The sequence below is a fragment of the Monomorium pharaonis genome, chromosome 10 (genome assembly GCF_013373865.1).
Source record: "Monomorium pharaonis isolate MP-MQ-018 chromosome 10, ASM1337386v2, whole genome shotgun sequence".
Classification (NCBI taxonomy): Eukaryota; Metazoa; Arthropoda; class Insecta; order Hymenoptera; family Formicidae; genus Monomorium; species Monomorium pharaonis.
This window is the reverse complement of record NC_050476.1, coordinates 17,659,977-17,682,440: the sequence shown is the minus strand read 5'-3', so window position 1 is coordinate 17,682,440 and position 22,464 is coordinate 17,659,977. Positions and strand designations below refer to the sequence as shown.

The 22,464-nt window shown below is 33.6% G+C and overlaps 1 protein-coding gene across 26 annotated transcripts in view; it reads left to right on the top strand.

Moving 5' to 3' along the window:
• Positions 1 to 22,464, top strand: part of LOC105831681 — a 304,195-nt gene that overhangs the window by 213,615 nt on the left and 68,116 nt on the right. The window lies entirely within an intron of this gene.

The window sequence follows — 22,464 nt, the reverse complement described above, 5'->3', positions numbered from 1 at the left end:
TTTCGTTGCGAAATTTGATTCAACGAGCGTGACGAACGTTATATATCGCTTAAGAACGCAGTCGACGGTAGTCCCTTTTTTTTTCACACGATATGTTTTCATCTCATTACGCTGCGAAAACGTCTTTGGCATGCTGCGCAGCGATGAAGATTAGACCGAGATACAAGATGCAGATATCGCATTTGAATAACTTCTGCACTTTTTTTCTCCTCCTGCACTGTGTACTTAATACATTAATCGGCGCCTTCTGCTGACTGCACCCGTTCTCGGGCGCTCGTTGATGGATTCGTGATTTCCTTACGCGGAAAGAATGATTTTGCTAAAAGGCAGATGCGAAAACAATTATGTCGAACTATTTAGAAAAGTTACGTTGGACGTTTAAACTGACTGTTAGAATGTCAAAACTTTTTGCAGTAATATTATCATGTTTTAGCGTTCTACGTAATTATTTCGATGGTTTAGTATGAAATTATTTTCTGATTTGTATCTAATTAAATTTTTAGATGCTCGAGAAAATTACATAAAATTCTTTGAAAAATGTTGCCCCATGATTATCACAATTCTGACGGTAAATTCCGTATATATATTGCGCGTCACAAACTGTATCCCTTGTACGCGTTCTCTTACGTAACACACGCCTCGTTCGTAAAGCCGATGGTGTATACGGGAGATAGTCTTGCGAAGAAATGGCGCTGGAGCGAATTTTACGACTGATATAAATCGCCGTTATCGAGACCGTTGTTTTCTCGCCGATGCACACCGTGTGTGACGGCGCACCAACCTGTCACTAATGCGCCCCTAATGATTTCCTAATTGCAGGCGTAGCCTTTTCAATCTTAAACCGCCGATAATCACGTCGGGAAGTCGAACGGGAAAACAGCATTTAATTATGTTACAACAAATTAACTGCGTGTATAATGCTCACGCTAATATTTCATCGTGATGCAACCGTATTAATGCAATCGAAGAGGAATTTTTCCATTTTTTTCCCTCAGTCGCGAGCAGGAGCTGTACGTCATACGGTAGTGTTAACGGAACTGAGAAACGCGAGTGTAACGCGGGTGTAACGTAATCGACGGCGGAACTGGCTTCCGATATTGAAAGGATTTGCATATATTCCGCCGCGAACATTTACTCCTGAATTCAAAATAATTGCGAACTGTCACGCTTGAATAATCGTGCTTGACTAACTACGACTAGAAATAATTACTGACCGAGATGAAATTGAAAGTTGAAGTGCCAGGTGATCAAATGCTATGACGAAGATGCCCATCAAGTTTAGATATTATGATAAATTAATAGTTTAATAATTTATTTCATGTTTAATGACATTAATAACATAACTATTTGCTAGCATAATTCTTCATAAATCTCAACTTTTTTTTTTTTTTAAGTTAGACGTTTTCCAATCTCCCCTTTGATACTCATTATTCAAAATTATTTCGATATAATTTTAATGATTTTATAACATTAAAAAAAATATTATTTATGCATCACTTGATTAATTGAGATTATTTATGATACTACTGCTGTCATTTTATTAATTAATATCCTTACATAAATGCTACGCTCCATTATTTTTATTAATACATGTTTTCGATTTTTATCCATGTGTTACTGCGCGCGTAATTAATTGCCTCCCTTAAAAAAATCTCTTTTCTCTGATCTCTTTGCTTCTGCTACTTGTACCAGCGACCGTCATTCTCATCTCACAGTCATTAATGCAACCGTTCACTTTGTCATAATACTATCCCGCGTAGAATGTAGATCGCCGAGTTACTTTGTGACACCGTCATGACCGAACGAATCGCGATCAACAGTGAAAGCCATCTGAGCGAAAATTAAAATGCAATGTCCTGAATACCCCGGCGACATTGAAACGACTGTACTTTGCATAAATCACGCCAACGCCAATCTCCTATCGGATTGACGTCCAGCGTATTAAAATCTCTCTATGAAGAAAACAAAATAACGTAATGCATCTGGTCACTGCAATATTTCGTTTGCAGGTAATAAGTAACGGAAGAGATGGTAATTTGCGTACAATTATTACACACGCAAATAATAAATAATAAGCGCATTAGGGAAATTGAAGATTCGTGTCAAAACTTTGAAAGACATTAGAATGTATAAGGGAATCATGCCATTATTAAGTCGTTAGTATCAGATTTTCATTTGGAGTATCACGCCGCGGGAGATTGAAACGAAAACTGACGTCAAAACTTGTCGCGTAACAGATTAAGCAACATTCAAAATTGTTATGGGACTTTTATAATTCAAGCGATCGGTGAAATCTCTCGCGTTTCGTTAGTTTATCTTTACCCCTCGTCATAAACCAAATGCAATAGCGATACGGGAAGCACACTTCTGTAAGAGAGTTCACTAAGCGCGGGCGAGCGGACGTTTCTCCGTTTAGAAGTGGCGTTTCGTAGTGGAAGAGTTTGAACTTAGCACAGAAGATTAAAGCACACCAAGGTCCTTGGAGTCCTCGGTCCCTTTCGACAAGCGCGAGATTTCGTGAGGGTATCGTGAGAGGCGATCGGCGCGAAACTTACCCAGAGATAATTGACCACGGCCCCGTACTCGGCACTATGGAAGGCGGTAGACCCTCACGGTCTCGTAACGGAAAGGTAACTGCCCGCTCGTTGAGCTCGCCGTGGATCTGGTAAGGCTCGCAGGAGGTGTATGCACCTCTCCTACCTGGGTGTTTGATACACCTTTTGCTTCGCTCTTCCCCGTGTATACGGCACCGGCCGCACATTGTCGTCGTAAAAGCGGCTCTCACGTGCGCGCATCGGGACGTCACATTGGCCGATTACATCTACCCGACCGTTTGTTCACCCGCACGCATGGGTAACTTGCGGAATATCTTAATAAAAACGCGGAAAATGTTCCTCGCGGTACATTAATTCCTTTGCAAAAGTCTCGAGTTCTGTTTTCGTGTAAACGTGGTGCGGTAACCCTTGAAATACATATCGTACGTAAATGTATTGATGTGTTCAAGATTGTTAAATAAATGATTTATAAATACGTATAAACATATTATTAGAAAGTGCTTTTTATCGAAACTTTATTGCAATAATTGGTATCTTTTTTTTTTGCAAATTATTTTGTCAATTAGATACTCTCTAAATTATAATTAGTAAAAAATCACTGAAATTGGTGAAAATACACTGATTTCAGTGGTATATTTATAACTTGTCAATCGGTGAAATAAATACACTGATCTTTCGGTGATTATACAACTCTGAAGTAAAAATCATTAAAAGTCAGTGAATACTCGCTAATTATCATAGTTACAAGTATACCACTGCAAATCAGTGAAAATACACTGATTGTAATTTTGAGAGTATATACAGCTTTGACCAAAAATATTGAGCACTATATTCTTTGTTTATTTGGAATCTTTTTCTTTATATTATTTCCTATACTGAGCAATTAGCCTTTGTTTAATGATTTTTATATAATATATAACCAAAATAATATTTATTTATCTGATAAAAGAATTTTATATAAATGAAAAATATAGATGCCTAATTTTGGTCAAGATTGTATAAAATATGTATAATGATCTACAAAATAAAAATAATTATTTGTTAAACTGCATTATATATATATATATATTTAATTATTTTGTGAGTTATATATATGTATATATAAAATTCTTACATTTTTTAATTTTATAAATTCTTTTATATTATATTTACAGTTATAGATAAAATGTACAAGATAGAAAAAAAAATTACAATTAAATTTGATAAAAAGATTAAAAATAAAAATAAAATATGCTTTCACGACAGAAATGGTTCACAATTAATAATTTAATGACCAATAAAAGTGCAGAAATTAATTTAACATTATATTAAGATGAGATGTCTATATATTTTTTTTATATGAAGTTGTTCTTTTCTAATGTACTTTATCGTGTCGTACAATGTGATTACATTAATAGACCAGATCTAGATAGAAAGTGGAAGGCGAGGGGGACCGACAAGCTTCTTGTACACGATCCAAAAATGCCTGGGAACAGGTCAGTGGGTAAACTCGTTAACGAGCGTTCGATCTGGAACGGCGAACGGCACTTTGTGATCGGTACGGACGATTGTCCATCGTCCTTGAGGAAGAATGCCGAGGATTCTGCGGTTTGTTACAATAACTTCAAACGATATATTTCGCGGATGTTACAAAATATTCAGGGTCGCGCAACATTCTCTTCGATCTTTCTACTCGTCACTCAAGGTTATATCTTCTGCCGTGTAGGAGGTGATATTAGATGGCGTGTGAATAAGTGCAATAATTATTGGATAAAAGTGAACCGCCGCTTAACTTCAAATGTAGCATCAAAACCGCGACACTGTTTAAGTGGTGTTTCTTTTATTATTTTTCGCGGTCACTAAACGACGTGTGATTTTATGCTTATTAAGGCCCAATTAATTTACGTCATTATCCATTTAATTTAACATCCAATATCTCTCTCGTTCTGGTTCATAAACGTGCAGAAGCCTGAGATCGGTGTTGGCTCATTTGGCCTTCAGGCTAAATGCCGAAGTTGCACTGACGCAACGAGTATTTATGCAAGTATAACGCGATGCAGCGTAACAGCTAACCGTTAGTTACAGTTTTTATTTCGCAGTTTATACGATCGAAATCGCTATGCCGTTAACCGCCTCAATAGAATTGTTTTTGACATTTAGTTTTTTTTTTATTTACATTGTATGCACGCATGAAATCCGTTTGATACGTTGAGAGAATTTTTTTTTTTTGAATTTTCTCCCTCCATCCTTGAAATCATAGTAAACGTGGGATAATGTGACATTTTAAATGGTACTATAATTTTAATAATTTTAATAAAATATCACCAAACATATTTTATTATAATGGATATTAAAATAAACTAGAAAAAATCGCATAAAATTCTAAAGAATACAATATGTTGTCACATGGCCATGATTTTTTTAGAATAAATTTTAAGATAAATTTTTATCGTAAAATGCACGTTGGAAGGAAAAAAATTTTAATTATTATAATTTTATAATTATTTATAGTCATTTTTAGTGTTAGCTATGTATTTATAATACATTATTGTAGTTGGTTTAAGCATAATTTATAGTTATTTATTAATATTAACATTATTATTATAAATAATATGCGAATGCTTAATAAATTATTACATTTACTATAATTATTATTATATTTATTATATAAAAATATTTATTTATTATATTTTTATCATCTACATCTTGATGTTTTTTTACAATATTAATAATAAAAACTATTATAATTTATAGTAAAATTTTTTCCTAATAAATCTACAAACAAATGCAAGGTTATTATTACTAACATTATAGCAGTAATAACTATTAAAATGGAGCTCCTAATCATAAATTTTTTTATCATGCAATTATAGTCACAAATACCAAACACTTTTCCCTTAGCAAGTATATTGAGTCTACTATTGCTTAATATTTCTTTTTATTTTGCATTAGTTATTATGGCGTTGCATCGACTAAGTACCGTAAAGTATGTTTACATAGGCCTAAAGAAAATAATGCGAAAAGAAAGGTATGGAAAGAATATGCGTGGCATTCAAAGTTTCCAGCTGTAGATATAACACAAAAATATTCTGGAAAAAAGAACGTTAAGTAAGAAGCACGTTCGTAATTTAATAGCAATTGGTAGAATCTCAAGTTATATATCTCTCGTTTCACTCGGAACACTTTCACATCTTTAATCCGTGATCAGTTTTCAAATTACATCTTACTTTTCACATATTCACTTCTCAAAGATATCCAAAGTCCAACAAATAATTACGGAAGTTGTCATTGCTATTATTTATATTGTTGACGTTTAAATATATTAAATATTTACGTGCACGTTAAATTTATGTATTTACGGAAACTTCTCTTCCGTAAAAAATGTATACGTTTCGTAAACGCTGTTTTGAATATAAAGCATCTTGGAAGAATAGTGTTCGTTTTCTAAAAAACATTTAAATATATTTTAGAAGGAGATTGCATAATTCAATAAATATTTCAAAAAATGGTGTAATTTGATAAGAAAACCTAAGAATTCGCTCTTCTCTTCTGTTTTATTTTATGTAATGTATTTATTACAAAACTGTTACAATACATTATAATATATTATTTCTTGCTAAATTCTGAGTATCCCAACCGTATAACTTTTCTATATCGTAACTATAAGAATTGTAATTAAGGAAAGAATGATTTTTTTAAGTATCTAAAAATTTAATTCCACTGTGTGGATACAAGTCTGAAAATAATTTTGTTTCATTATTAAAATAATCAAATAATTTCCTACAAAAACCAAAAATCTCAACATATTTAAAGCCTACAGCTTCTTTAGATTTCTTAAATTTATTTTTTATTCAGAATAAAATACCATATTTATTCAATAAAGATGATAATAAATGATTCAAAAACGATTAGTTTCGTTTTCTGAAAATTGCTATAATAAAATTTTTTGCACCATTGCTTATCATACTTGAACGTCTTTCATAATTATTTTAATGACTCAACAAAATGATTTCCTGTGTTTGTAGCAAAATTTTTAGATATAAAATCCTTCTATATACTAATGTATATATAAATAAATCTTGATAAGTATCAGAGACAAGAAGAAGACATTAAATATGATTAAGAAAGTTTTAAATTGCCTGACTGCATTAACAAAATGTATATTACAATTTTTATTGCATGTATACCATTTCTTAAATGTACTAGAAAATATTTAATGTCTGACTGTAAGTAGCCATAAATGTTAAACGTTATAAGAAATGATGGCATGCGATAGTTGTTTCAATGTATCGAGTAAACACTTATAAAATTATTGTGATTTTTATTATACGTATATTTTTCATAAGTCTATAATTTTATTATTTCTATATTCTAGAAAGTTAGAAGTAATAATTGTAAGCCCAAAGAAATTGTTATTTTATAGAAAAAATTTACAAATAAAGAATTAGAATAACGTTGAAATGCTTTCAAGATAAGTTAAACAAATAAACAATCATTAAAGTCTGAAATAAAAGCAAAACAAAGTTGGAGAGAAATAACTAATCAATTTTATTCAAAATAATAATGCTTTGCTTAGTCTTCCTCAGCCATGATAAACGAAACTACTAAAATCGCAGAATTAAATTAAAATTGAAGGAATTTGAATTTATTATAGAAAAATTACAAAATTATTTAAGAAATAAAAAACAAACAACACACGAAGTTATGTTAAAAGTCAGTTATATCGCACATAAAGTATAAAATAATATATAAAGTAAAACAGGATAATAATAAAGAACATAATAAATTAAATAAATACGTAAGGTTGACAATTTTTTCAGGCTCACATTATTTTGCATTTTCGGAGATTCAAGGAACGTTAGACTAGATGGAGCTTAAAGACAAATTATAGTGTTACGTCTGTGTTCGTCGCACATTAAAATAGGAGGCCGTATGTAAACCGCGGTCAGCCGCTTTTTCAGTTACGTATACATTCGTAATCTCATCGAGGAGACGGACGCGTTTCTCCTTGCTGCCACTTTCTCCGGTTATTTCGTATGTTGAACGCGGCACGCGCGATCGTTAAAATCTGATCGGGATGAGATCGAGTCCCGCCGCAACGAGCGCGCGCGGGGCCGCGCATTTCAATCGCGGAGAGATAATAAATACCGCCGATACCGGCGCGTTGACAGTGGACAGTTTATTGAATTCCGACTGGGAGAAGTGACGTCGATCGATACGCGCGATTATGCGTCCTTTCTATCCAGGTCTATCGGGTTATTTCCATGTTCGCCGAGCGATTCGACCGGCGCGGCGTGGCGGATGCCATTATCGGCGAGGCGGTTCATGATTCGCGAGGGGCGCGCGAAATTAAAAGCCGCGCGTGCGAAGGCGACTAACCGGAATGATATCCGCGTAATCGGAGATGACAGCGGTTACACGTCGACGATTTACATATATTATGCCGGCCGGCGTAACGTACCAGATAATCCTCTATTGTAGATTTGCTAATCGATCTTTCTTTCTCACGGTAAATATTGGCGAAATCTTAATTTCCGATCTTTACTCCCCGAGACTCTTGCGCAAATGTAATGAAACTCGTGTAATACGCGCACATCTCCGGAAGATCGCTTCCTTTTCTAACGCGACGTGCGCTATTGAATTTAAAAACATTGAAAGCAAAAGGTTTGTTTTATTATTCCGTGCTGCATCGAAGAACAGGAAGAGAGGATTAAGCACAATTGCAAAATAACGAATAGGCAATAAGAAATAAAGTGAAAAATGGAACGGAAAAACTGAAATAGAATGAAAATAAACAAAGTGGATTAATAAAACCGCATCGTTTCGACTAATGTCCTCTCTAAATTTCTCAGAAATACCGCCACTGAAAATACTGCCACTACAATTTTTCGAGTAATTTTCCACCCAATAAGAGTTAAAATTCACTCTAATAGAGTGAATTTTTTACTTTTATTGGAGTAGAAAATCACTAGAAAAACAACTCTTATTTTGGAAAATTTCGTCTATTAGAGTGAATTTTAACTCTTATGAAGTGAAAAATTACTCGGAAAATTGTAGTGGCAGTGTTTCCACTCTAAAAAATTTAAAGAGTTCGAAGTACTATATTTGTTTCGTAACTGACGCAATTGGAACGCAGTGACTTTGCGATTACTATCGCGGATTTTGCGAAACGCTAGATCTCAAATCTTGGAGTCCGAAGGGACCAACGCGAGGCAGCCCTGGGACAATCGCGAACGCGTTCAAGTGCCGAGGGAATCCAGTCCACTTGACAAAGGCGGAGACAGACTCGGAGGTGGCGAACGTGTCGTCAACCGCAATTATTCTTTTTTTTTTTCCCCTCTCTTTCTCGGTGTTCTCCTCCGCTGTAGAAAGTGAGTGCCAGGCGTGGTGCGTACACCGCAAGGGAAAACGGCACGGGGCTCGTTAAAACGACGACGCCGCGAATTGCGAAACACGCGGAATCGATTTCGGAGCCCGATTTAGTAGCCCGCGGCTACTAAAAGAATCGAGAACCCGAGGCCAGAAGTTACCTTTCTAGATCTGTATAGGTGATAATAGGGCTACGGGAACTGTCGCGCCGCCGAAATCGACTGTCAAAACCATCAGACGTGGAAGCTGCACGAAAGCCAACGTCGAACGAGGCACACCTTTCTCCTCGGGCGCTCGTTATGCCGCCTTCGACATGACGAACGTGGAAAGAAGAGACATCTTCGTTACGGCACGGAAGGGACAACCGGTTAATACCGAAATGACGCGATTTGTTGAATAACTTCGAATTTTGTCGCTTGATGTGCTGTTAATTACGTGACAGTCGAACTAGCTAGACTCGCACTTTGATAAACGAAAGCAAAGCCGAAAGTGATGTCTAGGTGAAGTAAAGATAAAGTATTCTGTGCCTTAAAAAAAAAGTCTTGTTTTCTCAGTACATTCTTAATTGAGTAAATCAAAGAATGACAATTTACGATACACGGAGAGAATTTTCTCTTAAAATTTACCTTCAAAATCTGGTAATTGTGGGATAATGTGCGACCTCGAGGAATTTTACTATACTCTATAGTAAAATTTACTATACTCTATAGTAAAATTTACTATACTCTTAGTAAATTTTACTAAAGGTATAGTAAATTTTACTAGAAAGTATAGTAAAATTCCTCGAGTTAACACATTGTCCTACAATTACAAGATTTTGAGGGAAAATTTTAAGAGAAAATTCTCTCCGCGTATATATTGGACAGATTAAAAAATGTATACAAAATTATCTAGATTAAAAGATTACATGACAACGGCAGAGGAGGTAGGAACGAGACGTGAGGCGCGCAGTCGTGATAATAATTATAGCTTTAAATCTTAAACGAGCGATCTTAATGGAGGTATCACGGAAGGAGGAAGTCGTAATCGTTTCTTTATATCCCTTGCCCGCGTCGCCATTTTTTTTTCCTCTCTCCCGCCCACGAAAGTTCATTTATTAACTCCGAGACGCGCCGGACCGTTTATAATCGACGGCGAGAGTGTCCCACACGTTATGACATATTCAGCCCGGCTATCTGTCGTGTAACCGGTGCCACATATCCGCATCATCGGGTTTCAAAACCGGATTCAGATACAGCACAATGTGGCCGACAAAAGGCGGTCCTTTCTCTCTTTTTTTTTTTCCCCTCTCGAGATTGTCGATCGCGCGTGTTACGTAAAACCATCCGTCGCCATATATAGAGCCTTTTTCAACGTGACTGCGCGCCAAAAGAGTCCGTATTTATTTATCGGATTTAGGTCTCCTCGATGTGCGTTTGCTCCCAGCGCAGGGATGAGAGGCTCTCCAAAGCGGACTCGAGCGTTTGAGGAATTATGAGTCGTCGGGTAACATTAGGTTCATTTGCATCGTTCGGGATGCTAATGAACGAGGAGAAAATTGGAAATGAAGCAAACTCTCGACCAGTGGTACTTATTTCCTACAAAACGATCGTATTTGCGGTTCTAACTCTGTTTTCCGAGCAGTGCCGATGGACCTAGAGCTAGATTGTCGCTCCTAATCGGTCTCAACTTGAACTGTGACCGACTAGTTTAGTCCGGTCGAACGATTTCGCGCGTTTACCTGATCACATTTATTTTTATTACGTCCTGAGAGAAAAATATTTACTATTTAAGGCTGTTAACTTAGTATTCCAGTTTTATAATTATTAATGCTTAGATAATGATAATAATCTTACGTATATTGATTCTACCAATTATTAAAAAATTACTATAAATTATTATAACTTTAAATATTAATATAGTAAAATATCTCACGAGAGATATGGATGACAAAAATAAAATAAACATTTTTATATAATAAATATAATGATAATTATGCTGAATATAATTTTTTATTAAGCATTTATATATTTTTTACGTAATAATAATTATTTTCTTTGTTAACAACTATAAATAAATAGTTGGCACAGAAAATGGATTATCGTTAAATTAGGATAATTACAAACATTTTTTTCAGCATGATTGATCTAACGATACGTACTATTAAACTTATCATAAAGAGCATATTTTATAAGCTAAAAATAGAAAAGTGTAAATAAATGTGCATTTCAGTCTGCCTCGTTATAATTTCCATAAGCACAAAATTGTAATTCAGATGTTCATGTCGCAATATGTAAACAGCGTAGATATAAGTGGATAGATGTACGCGATCCAGCCGCATTTACATTTCAGATGCGTATGCACTTTCTTGACACACTTTCTGCATGAGGTACTGCGATGAAACTCGCGTTAAGACCGTTTGATAATGAATTCGCTGCAATTTACTTCGGATGCACTCGTATCTATTTCAAACTATTGCGGCATGATATGTGTAACATTAGGTCAGTTCATAATTGCGCGCTACCTTCCGCCGAACACGTGTAGACATCAATATAAAATAGTCATGCAATTTTTTTTATATTTCTTTTGTGTTATTCAGTGTAGTGCCAATTAATTACACATTTTAATGTTAAAGTAAAAATAATTCCTTTTTTAAATAATATCTCGTTTTTGTCAACACATTAAATCTTTGTTAGAAAAAGTTTTATTATGAAATACAAAATTTTACAATATTGATTTTCCTTATTGATAAATTTAATTAGTTCGACGTTAATATTTAAAATAAAAACGTTAAAATGGATTATACGTGGAGAGAATTTTTTTTTAACTGACTGTCAAAATTGTAATAGTCATAGAACAACATAAATTTGGAAGAATTTTACTATAATTTTAGTAAAATTTAAAATTAAATTAATTTTTTTATTGTGTAATTTAGTAAATAATATAGGAAAGAAAAAGAAATGGGAGATATTATACTCTCTTCCCTCCATAACATTTTGCACAATAATTTTGATAGTAACCGATATTTTTAATTGAAACCTTAGTAATTTCCATTTATCAATGTTCTCCACAGTTTTCTTTCATCTTGAATAGATCTAATTTGAATTTCTATATTTATTGTGATAAAAATAATTTTTTACTTACATTACTTATCGAAATGAAGACTAGTAATAGCAAAAAGAACTCAACGAAATCGAATCTAACTAACAAATTCTCACTTTTAACAAGTTTTTTAGGGAAAGAAATTATTCCGTTTATCGTTTGATGAATAATTCAAAATCGGAAAATTGACGATTAAAATACCCGCAGTTAAATTTCGGGGAGTGTAATAAAATTTTTCAAATTTTTTATATTGTACAACGATTATCATGATTTTGAAGATAAATTCTAAAGGAAAATTCTTTTCGTGTATCGAATATGTAAATTTTGGCGGAAGATAAAAAAATTTTGAACGGTTTTTAACGATGAAACAAATAAGAACATTCGATGCATTAGTTGTTTACTTTCGGTGATTGTGTTATCAAGCTGCAGAATATATATCGATACAAACCTCAAGTTCATTACGCAATCTATGGCGAAGCAGTAATAATTGCCTGACACGAGGGACCTAGACTGATTTGCGATTCTATCGTTGCTTACCTGTAACGATTGTCTGACACAGATATACAGATCTGGACTGGTCTGGTTTCTGTCCTTGCTTATCCACTTATTACACTGATTTCTTTAACGGCATATTCCATGACGAAACTTAATTGTGTCGGTTTCATTGAACCACACCTACAAGATAATCGATTAAACTTTTTTGTGCGCTCTCTCTCTCTCTCTCTCTCTTTCTTTCTCTCAGCTTTACTTATCATCACTTAGGCAATAATAGATATTAAAGAGTGTAAGAAAACAATGGCATCAAATTCTTCTAAATTTTCCTCGCAAACAAATTAGAAGAAAGAGATGGGAGAAATTTTTTATTGAGAAAAGAGGACAATAAATAATTTTAAGACTTTTTGATCTTTTACACAATATTTTTTTAAATTAGTATCATATATTCAATATTTATATAAATACTGTGTTTAAAATAGGTTTTAGACATTTCTATTTTATGTTATTATATATATACTTTTTGATGCAATATACAAATACGACAGTGTCATGCATCCCAATGTACATATGTATATACAATTTTATAAATATTTGCATTTACATAGCAAAGTTGTGATAGCACGGTATATCGAAATGGAGAAGGGGAATATCCTTGCACTTGATATTCATGCATCGTGAACACGTGCATACATACATACGTACGTACGTAACATGCAGTTCGTCGACAGTCGACGAACGAGGTCGAACAAATCGCTACCATGTAGAAATGATTTTGTTGATCGGGTTCGTAATTATGTGTATCTTTTCCTCATTACGAATTGGCGATTTCTCTAACGCACGTCGACAGCACGCATCGTTTGCCAAGCTAGCGGTTAATTACAAGATTAACATTATTTCCTACTGGTCAATAAATTCAATGTAGGATTCAAGTAACGCAAATCTACCTCCGCACTCGGGTAGATATTGTGAATTACTTTAACTTTTTATTTTTTTATTTTTTTGCTTTTGTTTTACTTAGAGTTTCTTATTATCTTTAGAGAAGCTAGAAACTAATTTTTGAGAGAATTAAGAAAACATTTCTTCATGGATATTTGAATAAACGTTTTATTCGCTTTATTAACTCATTTGCATGAGCCATGCTTCCGTTATCATCGAGAAAGAAAGTTTGCCCGTAGATTTTTACGTAACTGTGCGTTTCCGTCTGAAGGAAAATCGCGTTGCTAAGATGAAAATTGCTTTCAGGAAGCGTCCTATTTACCGCTTGGAAAATTTTTACGATATTGAAAATAGTTGCGGTTAAAGACATTAAAGCATCGCTAAAGCTATTATCTTTGTCCGATGCATTTGAAGGTTACGCCACTTTTACGGTTTATTTACACATTATTGTTAAATCCGTTATATACTTTTTTAAAAGTAATTTATAATATTTTTGAATATTTTTCTTTTCACATTTTAAGCGCCGTGATTAATTTTACATTAAAAATTATAGTTTTTATTATCGGTAAATATCTAATTAAATATCCAATAAAAATATCTAAACATGTAATATAAAACAAAAATGTAAAAAATTTTTCTGGTAAAAAATTTTTTATTTTAAAAAATATGTAATTATGTGTGATTATAAAAAAAGAATAATTGAAAAGTAATTAGAAAAGTAACTATTTTTATTGCAATTAAAATCGAGAAAAACCAATAATGATCAGGATTTTAATGCTCAAATAATATTTCTTATATAATTTTTATGTACATTTCCTATTTTTTCAAACTACGTGCTGTTATTTTTAATCTTAAAACGTTGCTTTTAAAATGAACCGGTATATTAATGTTAAATTAATTATTAATTTAATAATACTGATGCTAACGTTTTTATTAGTTTTTAACAAAAAATAAAATTGCGATTAAATTCTACAATATTCTATATTTATGTATAATTATTTATATAATAGTATATGTTTTTATTATTACATTTATGCATATTATATGAATAAGTTTTTTACTTCCCCATTTCACTTTTCATAAAATAAATAATACTAATCGAAATGAATATGAAATGATTAAAGTTATTTTTATCATTTTTTTATTTTTATTCTCACGTTTTTCTTATATATACATATATGTTTGAACAGATATTATATAAGAGATACACATATATTTATTTATACATTTTTATATGAAAAACAATTTCCCAGGATCCACGAGAACATATTCATAAAGCATACGAAACATATAAAAACGCATTTCGAAATATATTCCTTGTTTTGTCCAGTTGAATGTTTGTTTCATGTATGATAAAGTAATTACAAAGTTACACTTGGTTGCACAGCATTGCCGTCCATTCTCAAATGAATTAAAACATTCACCCGGTTGCACTTGTCATATCAAAAGCGAGCAAAAAGAGTCGATTACCTTTCGATTACATTTAACAAAGCAACATTTCGAAACGACTTTCACTTTGTTCGAAAAAAAAAAAATGATCTCCCAGAAACCCGCTACGTACGCGAATGGAAAACGCAACTTCAGACATCACGTTGCATATAAAATTATCCGAACTTGATACACGCCGTTATCTATATCTTCAGCGGTTCTTAAGATTATGCGGCGTTGTTACCGGAAGCCCGATCGCAGATATCCAGCCGGGAAGAAAGTCTCCTCCATCGCGTACGAGCGTGCTCGTACGTATCTGCCTATCTGCGAGCTGCGGAAGCTCACCGTGTAGTCTCGGGAAATGCATTGCGGGTGTTGCGAGAAAAATGCAGATCGCCGTGTGTACGGGCCCCTGCCCACCTCTCGCTCTCACCTCACGGCTCACCTGTTTGCCTACCGAAAACGCCCCCCATCCTTCTCTCTCTCTCTCTCTCTCTCTCTCTCTCTCTCTCTCTCTCTCTCCTTCGAAGGCCGGAAGAAGCCGACACGCGCGGCGAAAGGACGACCCTACCCTGGAAAACGAAAGTCGATTCACGCCGCGCGCGCGTAATTACGTGACAGAAACGCGCCGGTATGTCCGAGAGCGGCTCGTCGGGTACCGTTCGCCGGCCGGATGGATCTTCGAGAGGTCGACGAGAGGCGCCGTGTTTTGCCATACGGGCGAAACGCTCATTTTCTCTCATTTTCATACACCGAGGAAAGAGTAATTTGGTAATAAGAATCAAGTGCACGGCAGCTGAAATAGTTTTAGTTAAATGGATAGTTTATGTAACCAAATATTTAGCAATATTTCGTATTTTACCGTTTAGTGACCGATCGATTACTATTATTATGTTTGATTATATTATTAATATAATTACTAAAAATATATATTACCAAATTCTTGATTGTATTAATCAAACATGTAATTAAGATTATTTTTGTACGCTGGAAATGGACCTACAAGTAAGGTCGAAACATTATGTTTTGTAACAGTAATTAATAAATTTTGCCGGTCTATTTGAATATGTGATTTTTTTGTTTAAAATTATTTCGCTGAAGATTATTGCAAGATAAATTATTAACCTTTATAATTAAATGTGTATAAATTTGCTTTCCCCGCATTTTTATATGCCTCTTTCCGTTCAAATTCTACTATATTCTCTTTATATAAGTAGAATGTAAAACTTTGAGCCAGCAAGATTATTATCAAGCCTATTATTAAGTCTAGAAGATTGAGGGAAAAAATTACAATTTATTTTTCTTTACAAAAATTAAAATCCCATCATTTAATTAAGAAAGACAAAGCGGGCAAATACCTTTGAGCGACAGCGCTTACAGTTTTGCAACCATAAATGTCACTAGCGTTTATTTTGCCACGCGATTACTTTCAGCGCAATTGTCGCTCGAGCAAAGTGACGTTTATCGCCGTCGATTTATAATTATCGTCCCCTTGTTTATCGCCTTTTGCGGCGCGATCAGATAGCTGCAAATTACAAATCGTCACATTCGCTTTCACGGCGCACCTCATAATCGAGTGTTGATTTCAACGGGCTGTAAATGCGTAAAAGCGTCGATAAAAAGTCGTATTAATAACAGTCCGAGGACGAGACGCGTGCGTTAAACGTCAAATCGCAAAAATGCCGCACAATCACTGGCGCGCGGTGGGAGACGACAGTCCGGAATGGCCGCATCATCGTGGAGGGAATGCGGATAATTTCGTTAAAACGCATTAAAACACGCGGGCGCGTCACGCTCGCGATTCAATGGCAATTAAAAAACCGCGCGTTAAAATTATCTCTTTGTTATCGAGCAGCTCTCCACGTTTTAAGTGGGCCGCGCGCGCTTCCGTTATTACAATTGGACCTCTAAATAATTCCACGCAGACAGAAACGTTAATTATCAAGCCCGAATAAACTGTTACATCATTATGAGCTTTACAAATTGCGTTTCGTCATTCCGAATGCTTTTCCAGCGAGATGTATATTCATATCCGCGCGGTTCGCCGGCGTGATACTCTTCACCAAATGCCGCTGACGCCGTACTAAACGGGGCTGTGGAGATGAGTGCAATTTGACGCGGCGCGTGCGGATTGTAATTTAATATAATACGCAAACGGTAAAGTAGTTTTAATTGAGGTTACACGGGGAAAAAAGTATTGCTGATTCGATAAAATTTTCCAATTAGATTATAATTTTGTCAGTTCAAGAATTTATGCATTTAACTTAAGTGCACAAATTTCAAGTATTTATACAGTTAATTGAAATATATAAATACTTGAGTGGACAAAATTTAATTCAGTTGGAAAATTTAGTCAAATTAACAACATTTTTGTCTCAGTGTAAGAGCTTTTGATAAATATCTCTGTAACGAGATACGTAACTGCCAAGTAAGAAAGGCAAATTTGGAGAGTTACAAGGTAATCATAAATTTCCCTCTTGTCTCTGTTGATTTTGTCTATTTTATATTATCTTTGATATTACTATTAAAAATGAATTGTGGATAAGTTAAAAAATATATGAAAGCAAACTATATTAATTTTATCTTATATTGTTCCTTGCATCATCGACATTTCGGTTCGATTTACATGTACATAACAATTAGCTCGAACAGTATAGCGTTTATGTAATCACGTAATTGGCACCTCGTACGGTGTACTAATCGCGATCGGCAAGAAAATAAAAAACATAATCGATCCTTCCGTGGAATGTGATTCGCGTAAAGGTTAATTTTACGGAAAAATGAAAGTCAACGGTATGTACGTTCCACGAGATAAATTAGCAATGATCGGATTTTAATTGCAAGCGATCGGCAGCGCATTTGTCAGGCACAAAGGATTTCTTTTGCTTGCACAATGCCATTAAAGACAGCTCGGAGCGATTCGCGTTTATGGGATACGGTTATCATTTGCCTGCGCCTCGGATATCTGTGTGAATTACATCGGTCTAATGACATTCCACTCCTTTGTCATTTTCCCAGTCATAAAATTGTCTCGATAAATTTATTTACGGACCGTGTATATTAATATATATTTTAAACGCTTGGCTTTCTCTCAAAGGTACACTTTTTTTCTACAAATAATGTTTTCGATAAAACGAAAATGAATAATGTCTACTGCATGATAAATGAAAATTGTCTACTACAAGCTAAATTGAGATAACTTTTTTGAAACTTTTGATTAGTTAATTTTAATATTGAGAATATTAAATTTAAATTAATTTTTTAATAAATTTATCAATATTTTATGTATCTATAAATCACAAACGCGTGTAATTTTTTACAATATATTTTTCGGTAAATAATATTTCCGATAAAACAAATTAAGAATATTTGTTAATCTGAAATAACTTTTTTAAGAATTTTGGAAAACAAATCTTATATAAGAATCTTAAATTTGGATTTATTTCTTTGCACATTTATCAAGAAATTATTGTCTAATGAAACTGATATATAAAAGCAAGGAACGATGCAATTCTGCGAAAACACTAAAAAGAGCAGTGCTATCCATTGAAATGACAGGAAAGACCATTATTTCGTACACGATATTTTGGTGAAAGTGAAAGCGTAATTCGGCATCAAGAGGGTTCGGAGAAACGAACGAATACAATACTTACATATAATATATATGACAAGAGATATATCGTATAGCTGATTTGCGCAAATCACGAATGTTAGGAAACAGGAAAAACTTACGAAAACGTGACGTGGCATGAATCACAACGCATCTAATTTTAATTTTTATAAAAATATTAATTTCCATGGTGTACACCATTGTATGTAAAAGATTTACGTGCAAGGTGTCCCTCTGAACTTCTTGAATAAATTTTTGCTTTATCACCTCTCTTATGTAAATGATGATAAAGAAAGATCGTAAAAATTTTAACAACAAACCCGCGCTTTGCATTGTAAATTCAGAATATACGCTGAAAAAGCAAATCGATAATTGATCTTTTTTTTACGAGATTTCGCAACTTTGATATAACTGCAATTTGCATGTCGATAATTCGTTCCAACTAGGCGATAGTTCGTAGAACTTCCATGTCGATTTGTGTAGAACAACATTCGTAATTGAGTGCGATCTACCTGGAAAAGCTGTCCGCAGTTTCGAAATCTTATATCGAACAGTAGATCCGAAAGTGGTCGGACTTACAATTCATGCGTCTTAACGGGCGATGCGGATGAACGGATATGTCGTACGCGATTTTATATAACGCGCACTACGCCTGTATTATATTATTACGACGCGTACGTGTTTTATGATAGTTTTTCAAGATGGAGAGATCGAATGCAGTGTCGGTGTAACGAAGAATTACATTTTGCATAATTGTATATGACGGTATTATTCGTTTCTTCGGAACGCTTGTACAGAAACGGAGAAAAGTTAAGTTTCTCCTACTTATTCTTCTGTATGTTATGTAATATTGTGCAATTAATGCGTATAATATTGCGTATGATACATATAATATTGCAATATAGTGAAAACTCATGAGAAATTAGGTAAATAAAAAATAGTTACGAGAGCAATTTTTAATCTTACCATTTATTGATTTTAAATATTTATTTCTATCCATTTTATTTCAACTATATTTAGAATTGTGTGTTATAATAGGTATGTTATTTATAGGATAACTCTGAGGTATTATATATAAATGAGGAAATAATTCAATAAGAAAAGAAATAGTCGCTCTGCTTAATCTTATCATTCGTTGATTTTAAATAATATTTATTTTTATCTAAATGATAATTACATAAAGATAAAATAATAACTTATTTTGTCTTTTGTGAGAAAATAATAATTTTTAAAAAAATATTATATTGTATTTAGAATAGAGTTAAAATAGGTAAGGAGTTTATATAAATATAAATAAATGAGAAAACAATTGAATAAGAAATAGTCGCAAGAATCGTTTTAATATCACTATTTGTTTATTTCAAATAATATTTTATTCAATTTATTTTATCTAAGAAAGCAAAATTATCCGATAATTAAATAATAATTTTGAGAAGTTTTCTGTTTAGAATACAGTTATAATTGGTACAGTATTAATATATATTATATATATATAAATATAACGCTGTTTATAGATTTAAAAAATCTTAACAGGCGTGCTCCTGAATTAATAGCGGCATTCATTAACAGTTTGAACAATGGTGAAATCCTCTTGTTTAATGGACTACTAAGCACGTTTGCGATTAATGCGCTACATTATTCAAACGAGACTCTTGGTCAGTTCGCTTAATAATCATTTATAAATATTTATCCATCATAAATAATTATATGCCCAAAAATACGATTTCTACGCATTTTGCTTCCGCAAACGTGGTATTCCAAATTTTTATCACGTTGCTTTCTCGAAACGCGAAACAACCGCGGAATACATTTTCTCACATTGATAATTATATCTTATTGTAATTATTCAATATTCGCACTCTTAATTTATTAATGCAATTACAGCCGCGATTATTATTATATAATCCACTTAAAAATTAACCCGTGTACCGGGGACAATACAATTATCTTATCGGCCATACAAATTGCCAATTAAATTGAGAATCAACGAAATTGTCTCCTAGAGCGGAAATATTCGAGATAGCCGAACGTGATGCAGCAATCATGCGCGTTTTGCTTTTATTTGCATCAGGGAGACAAATGATGACCCACGTGCATAATAAATGCATTATGCGAGTTTGCAGAACTGGTCATTGCGATCAAAATTAACCGGGTAATACGAACAATAATTCCCTGTGCAATTTTACAAAAATATTTTTATTTCCCCAATCTTACAAATTTAATGGCTCGATGAATGAATTGTGCGAGTTGCAAAGCTGGTTACTGCATACCTCAAAATTTATGTGATAGCATGGGCAATGATTTTCTTGGCAATTTTACGCGTAAAATATTTTTATTCCTTACAAATCGGATACAAATGTTTTTCGTAGCGTCGTATCGTGCACATACAAAACAAAAAACACAATTTGCTTTTACATTTTTTTAGTGTATTACATATTTAATTTGAATATTTACGATCAGGATTGATGACGATTCTCATAATTATTCTCATTATTTTATTCTTCAAAAAAACTGCATTTTTCTATTTCTAAACTTTCTTTCGATTTCTTTCTTTTCTCTTTTTTCTTCTGTGAGGAGCAATCATAAAAGAGTCTTTATTCTTGTTTTTTTTTTGCAAACGCAGCGCGAACTCCCAGCACTATCGACATTAATATCCGCAAATTGCACCTTCGCAAGTGTTTAATGTCGTTATGCACGGACAAAGTTCGTAGATCGCATGAAATGAATAGAGGACCGTATTGTCTCACGTTCCAGAGAAAGTATCAACAAGACAATGTGTTTCCTTTCTTCCGTCTGATTTCAACGTAATGCGCCGCGAAACGTAATACGCTCTTTACATGGCCGGGCAGAGGCAGTTTTGCGAAAGAGGCTGTGCGCAAATAAGCTATCTGCGAACCGACGCTTCAAGTTCGCCAAATAAAGCGCGACCGGGAGAGAAAACGCATAGCGAGACGCGCGTAGTTGATGTAACGCTATTTATGCAATCCCGTTACTAAGCTATTTGGCATTGTACGCTTTGTAATTTACGCCGACGGTATGCGACACAACGGCGGTTAGTAATGGTGTAATTAGACTAATTAGTAATTAGGCACGCACGTGTGACCACACACAGTGGTAGCTTGTCCTTTGCAAAATGCGTGTATTACGTTTTGAAGATGCACGCACGTAGGTAGAAAGAAAAGAGGTAGGAGGAATGTTCCTCGGAATATTAGGTTTCAGTTAAGTAGCTTCTTCTATGGCTTAATTACAGATAAAGCTTAATCTTTGATTACTTTCAGGAAAACACTATGAACACTGCGCGGCCTGTAATATTCTATTGTATTGGACACTTTTCTATCGCTGTAAGAAAATTATTCTAGTTAGATACACATGTTATACGTAGAGATGGGATGATTAAGTTCAGTATTCGTTTAAAAAGCTGAATTATTTTTAATGAAATATTCAATAAATAAATTTTATTGCTTAGGATTTGAGTAATATTTTTGTAAGAACTTATATCTCGTACACTGTACTTACGAAGAATAATTGATACCGGCTAGTTTCTTTCGAATTTTAGAGTTGGGTACTTGCAAAGAGCCCCAAGTGTACTTATAAGCAGTAAATACTTTATCGTGAAGAAGCGAACATAAGTAGTACTCGAACCTTAATAAATGAATTTCTCATAAGATTTTTCAGTATAAATAAATTTCTTAATAAATAAAATTTGTAGTAAAAAAATATTCTCTTTTAATGAAATTAATTTTCTGTCTCACATAAGAAACAAACATGTATATAAAAAAATTTTCTTGGAAACATACTTTTGCTTCAGATAATATGATTTGATATACGAAAAGTTAAAGTGTCTAAAAATGTATCAATAAGCACGGATCTGAAAATAATTGCTTTCCATTGAAATAGCGATGTAAAGTATTATTTGTTAAATTATCGAAACTTATTTATCATTGAATTCTACATAATTACTTTGATGGTCCCAAAATTTTTTTCTCAAATCAGTATCCATGTAAATTTTTT